Source organism: Gymnoscopelus microlampas (assembly GCF_963454915.1).
Source record: "Gymnoscopelus microlampas genome assembly, chromosome: 11".
NCBI classification, from domain to species: domain Eukaryota; kingdom Metazoa; phylum Chordata; class Actinopteri; order Myctophiformes; family Myctophidae; genus Gymnoscopelus; species Gymnoscopelus microlampas.
Window position 1 is genome coordinate 6,925,672 of NC_139948.1, and position 16,833 is coordinate 6,942,504.

The 16,833-nt window shown below is 39.4% G+C and overlaps 1 long non-coding RNA gene across 1 annotated transcript; it reads right to left on the reverse strand.

The window, feature by feature from the left end:
• Nucleotides 1-6,068: 6,068 nt before the first annotated feature.
• LOC311055607 lies at nt 6,069-7,939 on the reverse strand. Its single transcript, XR_014601804.1, has 6 exons — nt 7,852-7,939; nt 7,556-7,694; nt 6,989-7,056; nt 6,783-6,807; nt 6,477-6,599; nt 6,069-6,385 (listed from the first exon to the last, which is right to left on the reverse strand). It is a non-coding gene; the product is annotated as an uncharacterized lncRNA (long non-coding RNA).
• Between the last annotated feature and the right edge of the window lie 8,894 nt (nt 7,940-16,833).

Consider the following 16,833-nt stretch of genomic DNA (forward strand, 5'->3'; position numbering starts at 1 on the left):
GTGTCGGCTTGTAGTGTACTAGCTGTAGGTGTAGTTTACTAACTGTTGTAGTGGTGTACTCATTGTAGTTTGTACTGTAGTATACGTTAATGTCCCAAATGCTAATAAGCCCCTGTATATATCTCAACTACAAGTTTAGTTTGTTGTAGTATTGTAGTTAGATTGCCGCACCTGAATTGACAGGATGTGCCAGCGCGGGAGACAAACAAACTCATCAGCCTTGAAGGCTTAAGTCCTTGCAACCACGAAGAAGCTGACTCCAGCATCTTCACACATGCTCTCCATGCAGCCAAGCAACAAATGAAGTCTGTGTTGATTGAGGCATGCAACACAGATATTCTTGTTGTTGCAGTCAGTGCAGGCTTAGAAATTATGTGGGTATAATTTGGCCAGGGTCAGTCCATTAGGTGATTGCCAATTCATGATATGGTAGTAATTGTTGGCCCAGAGAAATCCAGTGGCATGCTGTCCTTCCACGCCAGTGGAAAGACAGTTGTGTCAGCTTTTCATGGTAAAGGCAAGAAAACTGCATGTCAGGCAACAGTGTGCAAAATGCAAACTGAAAGCCCTGCCAACTGTGGCTGGCAAAAAGATGGAGAGGTCTGGACAATCCCTCCACCTATTGTTCAGACTTGTGAGCAGTTGACAAAATGTGTCTAAAAGACTGAATCCCGAGGACGATGCAAATGCTACCACTTCATGCTTAAGTGTACACAGTTGTGTGTCTGCAAATGTGAGGACTAAAAGAAGAACCAAACTGTTACGGTTTGGTTCCATATGACCAAAGTGCAGTCCAGTCCAGTCCAGTCCAGCATAATACAGTACAGTCCAGTACAGTACTACAGTCCAATACAGTACAGTCCAGTATAATACAGTCCAGTCCAGTAAAGCACAGTACAGTGCCGTACAGTGCAGTACAGTATAATACAGTGCCGTACAGTGCCTACAGTGCCGTACAGTACAGCACAGCACAGTACAGTATAGTACAGCACAGCACAGCACAGCACAGCATTTGTATCATCATAATATCCAATAATTAAAATTTTGTAAATGCAGAATTGGATTTCACATACTCAAAAACATATATTTGGATGTATAGACCATCAAAATAGGATTATTCAATCAAAATATAGTTCAAACACCATTTAAAACCACTTCGAATGGCGGCCATCTTGAAAAATGGCGGCCATATTGTTTTTTCAAGTGGATCTCGTACTTTTCTGAGAGAGTACGTTCTGAAGCACTTGTGTGCCAAATTTGGTGCTTGTATCACCAAGTGAAAGATCGTTTCAGCAATCTGCTCCACTATAACTCATGTCTGTCCCTGCAGCCTAAAGCATATGAAACACCCCTCCTCCACAGCACTTGGCACCTTCCCAATCAAGGGGATTGCCACCAGCAGTGTAGGAGAGACAACTAGCAAACAACCAGTGAACATTTCATTATCAATACACAAGTTTAAAACCATTAGTCCTTCCATAACTTTCAATGCAGTCAGATGTGTGTATGTGTATGCAGGGCACGGGTTGCCCCGTGACAGATACTAATGAGGCTCTGTTCCATTTAGTGTAGCACAATGGTTCTCAAACCTTTTGATTTCAAGGACCCCCATAACTCTGAGAGCTAGTGTACAAATGGAACCAAGTCTTAGTCTGGTCGACTATATCAGAATCTTAGTCTTTTAGTCTTTTCGTTTTGTCGACACAATTAACACTTCACCCAGGGTACTTGATCGTGTTCCAGGGGATCCTCAGCAAAATGTGTTAACGTAGCATTAAATCACTTGAACCACTTTATAACCCCTACAGTACTGTCCATAGTTTTTGAGTGGTGCCAGCCACTCCTACACTTGACTGTGTGTGTGGGTCCTTCCGTCCGTCCGCCCGTCCGTCTGTCCGTTTGAGCACGGCCTCAACAGCTGCAGCTGATTGCAACACAAGGATGCAACCAGTTACACTAATTGAAAGGCACCACTCTCTTCACACTGGGTGTGATTTTTTTTTTACATTTTAACAACACAGATCTTGTATGGGGGCTCCTTGGCACAAACCATTTTCAGACGGGGGGGCCACAGACAAAAAGGTTTGAGAGCCACTGGTTCAGATCATAGGTTTCACTCTATCCCAGTGGTGGAATGTTTTACTTTAGTAAACGTATCAATTCCGCAATCTAGGAATACAAGTAAAAAGTCTGGTGTTCAGAATGTACTTGAGTAAAAGTACAAAAGTGTTGGTATCATTTTGAAAATGACTTTAAAGTAACTAAGTACATTTACTCAAGTGCTTTACTTAAGTACAGTTTTGAGGTACTTTTATATTCATATATATTCAAATTAATATTGAATATTACTGTAAAGTAACTGGAGTGCTGTACTTGAGGTACTTTTACTTTAATGGAGTATTTCCAATTGTCTATACTCTTCTGCTCCACTACATCTCAGAGGCATATTGTACTTTTACTCCACTACAATTATTTGAGAACTTGAGTTACTAGTTACTTTGCAGATATAAATGATTACATTATAAAACATACATTAACCACTTAAGCCCTATTTTATACCTAGGCTATCTGAAAATAGCCGATCTACAAGCTCACAACGTGAGCTTGTAGATCGCATTGCGACGCGTTGTGAGCCTGTAGATCTTCTATTTTCAAACATTTTAGTACTTTTACTTTTGGTACTTTAAATACATTTTGATACCAATACTTTTGTACTTTTACTCAAGTGCATTTTTAATTCCGGACTTGTGCTTGTAACGGAGTACTTCTTCTACATTGCAGTATTGATACTTTTACTTAAGTAAAACATTAATGAGTACTACTTTTCCCACCACTGACCATGTGTGAACAAGGATGGACATTGGGGAGAGAACACCTGTCTTCATTTAGTGCAGCTTTCCCCACAGGGCTCTGCACGGTTGAGTTGTGAATGTGCGTATTCTTCATATTGGCGCTGTCAGGCAGAAACCTTGTATCTCCATGGTTCAACTTTTTATGTCTTTCCCACAAATGAATGGCCTACTTCATCGACCCCGACATGTTGTGCAGAAGTTGTGAAAATAGCAGATTTACAAGCTCACAATGCGTCGCATCACGACGCGTTGTGAGCTTGTAAGATGTACGGAGCCCCTGAAGGGACATTACTAGGTAGATTGTTTTAAGTGTAGATACATTTTTTTAAAGGGTCACTTTATTTTTAAAAGCTGGCGGTTTATGTTTTGTGGTATGGGAAAAAAAAATCATATGTTGGCAGAAAAAAAGGAGGAGGCTATAAAAACAAAATATTTAGGGGTTGAATTTTTTTTAAGGGGGAAGGATTGTTTTGGGGGGGGTTAACATTTTTTTTTATAGTTGCTTAATTATTAAAGGGTGTATAGAATAATCTTTTTAGAGAATTACATTTTTGTAAAGAGGGATGATTTTTGTTTTTAGGAGAAAAAGTTTTTTTTTTTCAAAGTGAGTTTTTTTTTCAAAGTGAGTGTTTTTTTTCAAAGTCGTGCGCACGATTTTGAAAAGGAGGAAAAATATTTTTTTTTCAAAGAAAAATATTTTTTTTTTTTTCAAAGATTTTTTTTTTTTTCAAAGATTTTTTTTTTTCTCAAAGATTATTATCATTTTTTTCCAAGTTTTTTTTTTTCAAAGTGAGTGTTTTTTTTTCAAGTATTGTTTCATCTTCAAAGTTTTTTTTTCAACGGCCGGGGGTCCACAGGGGTCCCCGTGGCGGGGGTGGCAGCCGGGGTTCCACCGAGGTCCCAGTGGACTGGCCAGGGGTCCACGGGGCTCCCCGTGTCGGCCGGTGCTCAGCTGCCCGACCCGTCCGAAGGGCCACCCTTCCTGGGTACCAGATGGGACGAGTGCCCTCCCTACCCTGGAGGTGCGCCTCGGAGCTCCGGGCGGCCCGTGGACCGTCTCTACCCGGCAAGCGTGGGGTCCCCTCTTCCCCCTCTGCTGAGTTGCTCCGGGGCTCGGGCAGGGACAACGGGGGACCCACCTGGAGCTCGGAGGCACACCTCCAGAGCTGGGAGGGGGGCACTCGTCCCATCTGGTACCCAGGAAGAGTGGCCCTTCGGACGGGTCATTATTATTTCCCCCTTTTCTCTTCTGGACGATTTTCTAATGCAAGTTTAGTCTGAAGTAATTGCGTCGCTTTTTAGTTTCAATAAATTGTAGAATATTAAGTAGGTCTATAATATGCCACCAACGTAATAACACAATGTAGAATGGAGTAGCCTATATAATGCCCCCATCTTTCTAATTCATTAACATGCCTCATGCTTCTGCTATTGCAGCTATTGGAGAACTAAAACTAGATAGGCTTAGAGAGAGCTTTGCCTATTTATAGAATCACTTCTACAAATTAAAAAAGAATAAAAACATACATGCATGCATGTATACAGTATAACCATATAGACCTATTTAACTACTGCTGGAGCCCATATTATGTGAATGAGATTACAGGATTGAAAAACTACTTTGATCAAAAATAAGTTACTTCTATACTTACTTCCAACTTCTACAAGTGAAAGAGAGGTGATTCACTCTAACAATCGTCTTGGGTCATCTTCCTAATTAACATGCTAATCATCGTCTCATCATCTTGGGTCATGTTCTGCTATTGCAGCTATTAAGTACCTCAAATGGCATGTGAATGCAGAGGTGAGTCGTCTTGGGTCATCATTGACATGCTAAGGTACAGCTATTGTCATTGAAGTTATTGAAATAATAAATCAAATAGATAGGTCACTTTAACTCATCACAACCACGTAGCCTACAAAATCAGGGTCTTTATTTGCCACTCTTTGCAGAAATGTATACATCAGCAATAACTGTGTCATCACATCATCACTGTGTCATCATGTTGGGTGTGTTGTTCAAGCCCTCTTAGATGGCTGGCTGTAGACATGGTCAGGTCAGGTTGTAACCTTGGCAGGGCGTCCAGCAGCAATCCGATGTTTTCCACCAAAGCTGTGTGTGTGCGCGTGTGTGTGTGTGTGTGTGTGTGTGTGTGCGTGTGTGTGTGTGTGCGCACACACACACACACACACACACACACACACACACACACACACACACACACACACACACACACACACACACACACATATATATATATATTTATACACATATACATACACACTGATATAAATGACAGCTTAAATTAAAAGTGCATACAAGAATTACAAATAGACATTTGTGCTTTGACATTTGCCATGTTCATGACTGCTGTTTCCTACATTATCAATTGCTTATGTCACGTTGAACTCTGTTGAATAGTATTACCCCACAAAACATATAGATCTTAGTTCATTACATAAGTCATTACATGCTAAATGTTGCATTTATCTCATGCTATGCCGACATACATTCCCACATTCATGTTGCTAACAGAAAGCCTTTGGCCAAAAAATAGACCAATTAAAAACACTTTTTCTTTTGCACTTGAAGTATACTTAGCTTACATGCAAAGACTCAAACCATTGGAGGGGGGTAACTCTTGGAAGCTAGTGTACTTTACTATCATCAGGATGACTTGAACCATTGAACAGGGGTGTGGGGGGTAACCCATTTTTGAAATCTTGGAAGCCTGGGATGTCAAAGATGAAAGTCTGAATGAACTCCCAAACCTGGGAACATGGTTTCAGGGAAATTGAGATCGAAGACATAAAATGCTTTAAAACACCCATCACCCAAAAGAGATGGGTGCGCCAAGGCCGCCCCATTTATTATCACATAAGCTTGGGAACACTTATGCCCCTCCCCTAGCATAAAAACATATGGATACTCTGTGGTTGCTGCGGTCAGCTACTGCACCAGGTTTGCCACAGGCTGAAGAAGAAAAGAAAAGAGAGGAAAGAACAAGATTATTACGAGTTGATACAACAGGTTAAATTGAACTCCAAAGCTCCAGTGCTGTAGTCAAGTCACTATATCTGGAGTCTAGGTTGAGTTAATTCCCCAGTAGTGCTCAAGTCCAAATAGTGTCCAAAGTTACTGAACATGAGTGTGAATGCACATGTAGGTGGAACACACATGCCTGCCCTTACACAGCATTAAAATAATGTCACTGTAATTAGCTATCAATATCTTATGCCAACTTATATATTAGGCTATATTACAAAAAATGTGTCTGCATGATCCAACTGTTTGTTGGGCTTCTTCCTCACGGAAGACCAAGGCTGGAGACCAAGGCTGGGGCGCTAACCCATACTGCTCCCGGAGTATGTGAGCTCTATGTGAATACCAGCTGAGAGCAAATCTACTGTATGTTGACGCGAAGGTCACCCGTCTTCTCCTTCCTGGCCGGCCATGTGAGTGATCTTCGCAGAGAATTCAGGGTTCATCTCCCAGTACACTCAGGATTTAACATCGAGAAATCATGAGAAATCTACAGACAGGAAAAGACAAAAAAATGTGTAAGGCACAAACAATAATCGATTTAGTCTGTACTAAACTTATTCTGTGAGATGTAACCTCACCATGCCTTGAGTGTCCACTAGATGCGGCAACTCTTCGATTATGGCTTGGATTGAATTTGTCCCATCTGCAGTCTGCAGTGGTGGCCACATGTTTTGGCAAGGCTTGTCTGCAGTTATTTGATTCTGTGAAGAGCAGAAAAAGATTAACTCAAGCTAATGGTGATAGATGAACATCCAAGTTTACAAGAACGGTTTGTTGCAAAAAGCATAGTCACATCCACTCCTAAATGTACAGTAGTCACATGAGTTGGATTGAGATAGAAGGGCAACTTGTACCTTATTTCAATCCAAGACACCTTGCTTTACCTTTTTCATGTGACTCCTCCCTGGCCTGGGTTGAAACATGCATCATAAAGTAGAGAAAGATATCAGAAAAGAACACACACAAACACACATGCACACATTAGGAAATAACCAGCAGCAACACTGAAATTAAGAGTTGCCAATAATGGTTCACATTACAGTAGGATTCACAATGGAATGTTTTGTAACAATGTATTAACTTTACTTACTGTCCCATGACAGTCCCTCAGGCATGGAAATGTATCCACTATCGATGACACCAGCTTTGCCTTCGTAGCTGAAGTTGGAATTTAAAACAATAGACATTTTATTAACATTTCTTTTTGGATAGTAGGGCCAAACATATTTTATTGCTTTACCTTAGCTTGACATTCCTTTCCTTTAGCTGTGCTAAATTATTCTAAATAGCCTGTATTGTACATACAACTGATATTTGTTTAAGTAGGCCATCTTTTACATGGCTAAAATTCTACATTTTGATGCTGGCCCCTCTCACATCAGTAAATTGCTTTGCTTAGTGTCTGTGCTACTCTCTGTTTCTCTAAAATGCAAGTGTGCTGACCGCCATCATCTGTAGCTAATACACTGACTATATATAAGTACCTCATACAACCCCAATTCAAATGATCTGAACTATCCTGTTTAAACCTAGTTCACACCCGAGATTACCTGGATGAGATTGTTCAGAATGCTTTTGTGGTTCGCATTAGTGAAAATGTACCACTAACCACACACTAGTCAACAAATGGGCTTAATCTGTGTGTGAGAATACTCACTTCTCTACGAAGCTCTCCATCAGATGAGACGAGTATACGGACCATTGATCTTCTTTCAGTCATAGAGATGTAATGGCTTTCCTGGAAACTGGCATCCAAGCATTTCCCATCACCGGTTTTGTTGAGGATTTCACATATTCTATTTAAAAAAAAGAGGAATGACTAAAGGAATTGAAAAGAAAAAAACATGAATCTCCAAATAGACTAATCAGACAAAGTTGTTTGTAACCCTACCTACCTATAGTCAAGGTGAAGCTAGTCTTGTAAAGCTGCTTTAACAGAAAAATTGAACTTACAGTGCAAATGTTGCTGCTTCCTCCCCTGAAACGCTTTGCTGTTCTGTAGGCAATTCTGGAGTGCCTTCTGGGGCTTGAATCCTGAAAAGTATGAAAAGGGAATTATTGCTTTATCAGAACTATACAATTGATACATTTGTTAAAATCAAATACAAAACAATTACACTCTATTTATTAATTTATTTTAATCAATGTGTTTACAACACATCCCTAATACTACAGTATGTGAGAATTTGGCCTTCAACCTAGCTAAGTTGAGTGCAACTTTTTAATCCTGTCGTCCTCTAACTTTTCCCATTCCTCCACTTAAGTCGCACAGCATTCCACCTCACCAAACACATGTATGAAAAAATGGCTATTTTGTCCAACATGTAAAAAAAGAAAAACATGATGTGAACATACACGGTACATTATAATAATAATGTAAAGTATACATGATGTGAACATGCACGGTATATCATAAGGGTAATAATAATAATAATAATAATAATAATGTGAAGTATACATGATGTGAACAAGCGCGGTATATCATAATAATAATAATAATAATAATAATAATAATAATAATGTAAAGTATACATGATGTGAACAAGCACGGTATATCATAATAATAATAATAATAATGTAAAGTATACATGATGTGAACAAGCACGGTATATCATACTAATAATAATAATAATAATAATAATGTAAAGTATACATGATGTGAACATGCACGGTTCATCATTATAAAAATTATGTTAAGTATCATAGCAGTATAGTACAGTAGAGTATAGCAACAACACCTCATTAAGCTACAAGTACAGTACAGTATAGCAACAACACCTCAATAAGCTACAGTAGGTATGCTACATCGCACAACGTTGTCGGCCCCAAAAATAGCAGATCTACAAGCTCACAGCGCGTCGCGGACGCAACATGTTGTGAGCTTGTAGATCTACTATTTTCGGTGTCAACGTTATTCATGTGATAGAACATGATAGAACATGCCAGCCAATATGATGACATTCTCTCCCTAGAATTAAATCACTTTGAAACGCTGCGCTCCATGTACCAGTGGTTCTCAAACTTTTTCATGTCAAGGACCCCCAAAATGACACTTATTACCCCACGGACCCCCATTTGAAAAGATAAGCCATGGACCCCAATAAGAGAAGGTTTTTACGGCTCTCTAGCAGTGATTCTCAACCATTTTAATTTCAAGGGCCCCCAGTTTAACATGCATTAGGCTACGGACCCCCATTTAATGGCATCTATACCTCTGGGACCCCAATTCATATTGTAAAATCAATGTTAATTTAACTCTTGAGAGTGTACAAATGGAACCAAATGGACCCGTATGGGTCTGTAACTCTGAGAGTTAAATTAACATTGATTTTAATTTTTTCCATCATTTAGCTGGGGACCCCCTGGAACCCCCTCAAGTACCCCTGGGGGTCCACGGACCCCACTTTGAGAATCAATGCCATATACAACATAAATATGATCGGCAACGTACATTAAGGTAGTGGATTTGGCGTTGAGTGCCAGACTGCCAGTGCTAGCTGGGTGCTACCCATGGAGCTAACGGTGCTAATGTTAGCGTTAGCTAACATAATGGCTAACGTTAGTAAGCAAGCTGTACACACCATACCTCTATGGTACACACGCATTCATTCATTCATTAATTCTCCCAGATAGCGGTAGATTAATGAGAGCACCTTATCACTTACAATAATTTCCTTGTAAACAAATGAACGTTAGCTGACCAGCTATTTCCTCCGTGGTGGAAACTGGAAACTGGAAGTGGAAAGTCTGGTGACCAAATTTGGTCAAAGAGGAAGTGACGTACTGATTTTCAAACTCGTGCGCACGACTTCAAAGTCGTGCGCACGAGTTTGAAAAGGAGAGGTTTTATTTTCAAGATAGGTAATAATTTTTTTTGTAAAAGTTTTTTTTTTTTTTGTAAAAGTTTTTTTTTTCAAAGTTTTTTTTTTTTAAGTCATGCATGAAAAAAAAAAATATTGAAAAAAAACATTATATTCCCTAAATAAAAAAAATCATCCCCCTTTAAAAAAATGTCATACTCTAAAAATATTATTTTATACACCCTTAAATAATAAAGCAACTATAAAAAAAAGTCACCCCCCCAAAAAAAAAATCTTTCCCCTTTTAAAATAAATGTCATCCCCTAAAAAAAAATATTTTAGAGCCTTGTTCTTTTTCTGCCAAGATATTATTTTTTTCACCATACCACAAAACATAAACCGCCAGCTTTTAAAAATAAAGTGACCCTTCCAAAAAAATGTACCTACCCTTAATACAATTTACCTAGTGATGTCCCTTCAGGGGCTCCGTAAAGATGGGCTATTTTCGGTATGTTTTAAATCATTTTGAAGGTGGAAGTGGTTATAGTCTGTCTCAATAAATCAATCAATCAATCAATCAATCAATCAATCAATCAACTTTATTGTCACAATACAATTACAGGAAAAAGTGAGGTGAAACTCGTATTCATGCAGGCTTTCACCACGCTTGCAGTTTAAAAGAGTAAATAAAGAATTAGAATTATAAGAAGGGAGAATAAAAAAATGAGTGGCCTCCTGGTGGCGCTATAATAGGCCAATATGAAAAGGGTGGCATTTCTTCCTCAGCCTAGTGGGAATGTTCCTGCAAAAGATTTTGTCCAATTTTTGGACAGAACCTGAAGGAGTAATAGCAAAAAAAAAAGTTTTACAAAAGTCAGCACAGAGTGCCGCGCTACAAGCTTGTAGATCTGCTATTTTTGGAAAATCACAGATACCACAGATATTATAGCAACATACGTAAAAAAAAAAAAAAAAAATACTGTTAGGATTTAGAAGACATTTGTAGAATCAAAGATTTGAGTTAAAAATAAATATATTCAAATATTTGCCACGATTTTTCAAAAATAGCAGATCTGCAAGCTCATTGCACCATAGCTCGGTGCCGTGCTATGAGCTTGTAGATCTGCTATTTTTGAATAGCCCAAAGAAATACAAAAAAATGACACTGATGCGGCAGGTCTTAAAGGGTTAAACATCCTATTTTGTGTAAAATATAAGTATTTTTTAGGTGAACTACTCATTTAAGTACAGCACTTGAATACATGTATTTAGTTACTTTTCGGCACTGACATCGTCAGCACAGGCTTTGATCACGGCCGAAACATTTGAGAAATGCGTAAATCCTTTGAAGATCACCAATGACAAGGCTGCAATGAGTTCACCGTGTTCTCTGACTCAACGAGCAGACCTTTGAATCCCACCTTTTCATCTGATATCGTCGCTGTCAGGTGGAAACCTCACATATCCAAACCGTATACATGACCAACTGGCGGCCACATGCGGCCCCCACCTTCACTTAATGCGGCCTGCAGGTTAATATCAGAATACTGATCATTATTGATTTCAGCTGTTACAATTCCCAAAATGCAAACATGACCCGCTTTAATTACTTAATTACTTAGCTACAAAAAAAAATCTGGATTCCAATTAAAAAAATACAAAAATAGCAGATCTACAAGCTCAAAACGCGTCGCACTACGATGCGCTTTGAGCTTGTGGATCGGCAATTTTTGCTACTTCTGTGTGACATAGAATGGCGAAAAAAGTTAAAATACAGAGAGACAATGTAGTGTGGCCCTCTGGAGTGAGTGTGGAAATATAGTGGCCCTCTCCATCATCAAAGTTGCCCACCACTGGTCCAAACTGTTTCTTCTTCTTTTTAGAATTCAAATTCAAAAATAGCAAAAAATATTGCAGATCTACAAGCTCAAAGCGCGTCGCACCGCTTGTAGATCGTTTTGTGCGACACTCATTTGATTAAGTAGGGCGTTAATGTACGGAGAAAAAAAAAATGGTTGAAAATTTGTGGAGATGCGAGGTTTGTCTCCGACAGCAACGGTAGAAACCTCAATTTATCCGCTATGTAGAGAGAACCTTGGAACTTCATTTGAATTAATGAATGGCGTGAAATCAAAGCAAGGGAACTCCTCCTCAATGGATGGATGTGGAGAAGGCTTTGAACTAGGAGGCCATTATAAAGGACAAGTACTGTACATGACTGTTCTTGTTTTATACTTGGTCATACAACGGCATGGAAAAATAATAGCCAATTTACAAGCTCAGAGATCGGCTGGCAGTCCGTGGACATGCTATTCATTTCAATAGTTTAAAGCTTTCTCTACAGTATAACCTTTGATTTCCATTTTAGTTTACTGTTTTAAACTTTAAAGGTAGGGTAGGCCTAAGTGATATTCTTTGGTTAAAACAAAAAGTATTTTGTTAAAAGGTTAAAATACTATATTCTGATAGTAATCATTGCTATAGAGTTTTTTTCAGTAACAGATGTCTCCCTGTCTCTCCAGCTCTTTAATAAACAGAAAATACATTTTTCAGTGGGTGTCAAAATCTCAGCCAATTAGGAGAAAGTACCCATTTTTAAGCTTAATTTGTATAGTGTTCCAGTTCCAATTTTGTCTGCTCATTTCTTAGTGTCATCACTTCGAATTTCACTTGTTTAATCTGTATCCTGATTGAGTTCTTATAGTCTGGTCGACTATATCAGAATCTTAGTCTTTTAGTCTTTTCGTTTTGTCGACACAATTAACACTTCACCCAGGGTACTTGATCGTGTTCCAGGGGATCCTCAGCAAAATGTGTTAACGTAGCATTAAATCACTTGAACCACTTTATAACCCCTACAGTACTGTCCATAGTTTTTGAGTGGTGCCAGCCACTCCTACACTTGACTGTGTGTGTGGGTCCTTCCGTCCGTCCGCCCGTCCGTCTGTCCGTTTGAGCACGGCCTCAACAGCTGCAGCTGATTGCAACACAAGGATGCAACCAGTTACACTAATTGAAAGGCACCACTCTCTTCACACTGGGTGTGATTTTTTTTTTACATTTTAACAACACAGATCTTGTATGGGGGCTCCTTGGCACAAACCATTTTCAGACGGGGGGGCCACAGACAAAAAGGTTTGAGAGCCACTGGTTCAGATCATAGGTTTCACTCTATCCCAGTGGTGGAATGTTTTACTTTAGTAAACGTATCAATTCCGCAATCTAGGAATACAAGTAAAAAGTCTGGTGTTCAGAATGTACTTGAGTAAAAGTACAAAAGTGTTGGTATCATTTTGAAAATGACTTTAAAGTAACTAAGTACATTTACTCAAGTGCTTTACTTAAGTACAGTTTTGAGGTACTTTTATATTCATATATATTCAAATTAATATTGAATATTACTGTAAAGTAACTGGAGTGCTGTACTTGAGGTACTTTTACTTTAATGGAGTATTTCCAATTGTCTATACTCTTCTGCTCCACTACATCTCAGAGGCATATTGTACTTTTACTCCACTACAATTATTTGAGAACTTGAGTTACTAGTTACTTTGCAGATATAAATGATTACATTATAAAACATACATTAACCACTTAAGCCCTATTTTATACCTAGGCTATCTGAAAATAGCCGATCTACAAGCTCACAACGTGAGCTTGTAGATCGCATTGCGACGCGTTGTGAGCCTGTAGATCTTCTATTTTCAAACATTTTAGTACTTTTACTTTTGGTACTTTAAATACATTTTGATACCAATACTTTTGTACTTTTACTCAAGTGCATTTTTAATTCCGGACTTGTGCTTGTAACGGAGTACTTCTTCTACATTGCAGTATTGATACTTTTACTTAAGTAAAACATTAATGAGTACTACTTTTCCCACCACTGACCATGTGTGAACAAGGATGGACATTGGGGAGAGAACACCTGTCTTCATTTAGTGCAGCTTTCCCCACAGGGCTCTGCACGGTTGAGTTGTGAATGTGCGTATTCTTCATATTGGCGCTGTCAGGCAGAAACCTTGTATCTCCATGGTTCAACTTTTTATGTCTTTCCCACAAATGAATGGCCTACTTCATCGACCCCGACATGTTGTGCAGAAGTTGTGAAAATAGCAGATTTACAAGCTCACAATGCGTCGCATCACGACGCGTTGTGAGCTTGTAAGATGTACGGAGCCCCTGAAGGGACATTACTAGGTAGATTGTTTTAAGTGTAGATACATTTTTTTAAAGGGTCACTTTATTTTTAAAAGCTGGCGGTTTATGTTTTGTGGTATGGGAAAAAAAAATCATATGTTGGCAGAAAAAAAGGAGGAGGCTATAAAAACAAAATATTTAGGGGTTGAATTTTTTTTAAGGGGGAAGGATTGTTTTGGGGGGGGTTAACATTTTTTTTTATAGTTGCTTAATTATTAAAGGGTGTATAGAATAATCTTTTTAGAGAATTACATTTTTGTAAAGAGGGATGATTTTTGTTTTTAGGAGAAAAAGTTTTTTTTTTTCAAAGTGAGTTTTTTTTTCAAAGTGAGTGTTTTTTTTCAAAGTCGTGCGCACGATTTTGAAAAGGAGGAAAAATATTTTTTTTTCAAAGAAAAATATTTTTTTTTTTTTCAAAGATTTTTTTTTTTTTCAAAGATTTTTTTTTTTCTCAAAGATTATTATCATTTTTTTCCAAGTTTTTTTTTTTCAAAGTGAGTGTTTTTTTTTCAAGTATTGTTTCATCTTCAAAGTTTTTTTTTCAACGGCCGGGGGTCCACAGGGGTCCCCGTGGCGGGGGTGGCAGCCGGGGTTCCACCGAGGTCCCAGTGGACTGGCCAGGGGTCCACGGGGCTCCCCGTGTCGGCCGGTGCTCAGCTGCCCGACCCGTCCGAAGGGCCACCCTTCCTGGGTACCAGATGGGACGAGTGCCCTCCCTACCCTGGAGGTGCGCCTCGGAGCTCCGGGCGGCCCGTGGACCGTCTCTACCCGGCAAGCGTGGGGTCCCCTCTTCCCCCTCTGCTGAGTTGCTCCGGGGCTCGGGCAGGGACAACGGGGGACCCACCTGGAGCTCGGAGGCACACCTCCAGAGCTGGGAGGGGGGCACTCGTCCCATCTGGTACCCAGGAAGAGTGGCCCTTCGGACGGGTCATTATTATTTCCCCCTTTTCTCTTCTGGACGATTTTCTAATGCAAGTTTAGTCTGAAGTAATTGCGTCGCTTTTTAGTTTCAATAAATTGTAGAATATTAAGTAGGTCTATAATATGCCACCAACGTAATAACACAATGTAGAATGGAGTAGCCTATATAATGCCCCCATCTTTCTAATTCATTAACATGCCTCATGCTTCTGCTATTGCAGCTATTGGAGAACTAAAACTAGATAGGCTTAGAGAGAGCTTTGCCTATTTATAGAATCACTTCTACAAATTAAAAAAGAATAAAAACATACATGCATGCATGTATACAGTATAACCATATAGACCTATTTAACTACTGCTGGAGCCCATATTATGTGAATGAGATTACAGGATTGAAAAACTACTTTGATCAAAAATAAGTTACTTCTATACTTACTTCCAACTTCTACAAGTGAAAGAGAGGTGATTCACTCTAACAATCGTCTTGGGTCATCTTCCTAATTAACATGCTAATCATCGTCTCATCATCTTGGGTCATGTTCTGCTATTGCAGCTATTAAGTACCTCAAATGGCATGTGAATGCAGAGGTGAGTCGTCTTGGGTCATCATTGACATGCTAAGGTACAGCTATTGTCATTGAAGTTATTGAAATAATAAATCAAATAGATAGGTCACTTTAACTCATCACAACCACGTAGCCTACAAAATCAGGGTCTTTATTTGCCACTCTTTGCAGAAATGTATACATCAGCAATAACTGTGTCATCACATCATCACTGTGTCATCATGTTGGGTGTGTTGTTCAAGCCCTCTTAGATGGCTGGCTGTAGACATGGTCAGGTCAGGTTGTAACCTTGGCAGGGCGTCCAGCAGCAATCCGATGTTTTCCACCAAAGCTGTGTGTGTGCGCGTGTGTGTGTGTGTGTGTGTGTGTGTGCGTGTGTGTGTGTGTGCGCACACACACACACACACACACACACACACACACACACACACACACACACACACACACACACACACACACACACACACACACACACACACACATATATATATATATTTATACACATATACATACACACTGATATAAATGACAGCTTAAATTAAAAGTGCATACAAGAATTACAAATAGACATTTGTGCTTTGACATTTGCCATGTTCATGACTGCTGTTTCCTACATTATCAATTGCTTATGTCACGTTGAACTCTGTTGAATAGTATTACCCCACAAAACATATAGATCTTAGTTCATTACATAAGTCATTACATGCTAAATGTTGCATTTATCTCATGCTATGCCGACATACATTCCCACATTCATGTTGCTAACAGAAAGCCTTTGGCCAAAAAATAGACCAATTAAAAACACTTTTTCTTTTGCACTTGAAGTATACTTAGCTTACATGCAAAGACTCAAACCATTGGAGGGGGGTAACTCTTGGAAGCTAGTGTACTTTACTATCATCAGGATGACTTGAACCATTGAACAGGGGTGTGGGGGGTAACCCATTTTTGAAATCTTGGAAGCCTGGGATGTCAAAGATGAAAGTCTGAATGAACTCCCAAACCTGGGAACATGGTTTCAGGGAAATTGAGATCGAAGACATAAAATGCTTTAAAACACCCATCACCCAAAAGAGATGGGTGCGCCAAGGCCGCCCCATTTATTATCACATAAGCTTGGGAACACTTATGCCCCTCCCCTAGCATAAAAACATATGGATACTCTGTGGTTGCTGCGGTCAGCTACTGCACCAGGTTTGCCACAGGCTGAAGAAGAAAAGAAAAGAGAGGAAAGAACAAGATTATTACGAGTTGATACAACAGGTTAAATTGAACTCCAAAGCTCCAGTGCTGTAGTCAAGTCACTATATCTGGAGTCTAGGTTGAGTTAATTCCCCAGTAGTGCTCAAGTCCAAATAGTGTCCAAAGTTACTGAACATGAGTGTGAATGCACATGTAGGTGGAACACACATGCCTGCCCTTACACAGCATTAAAATAATGTCACTGT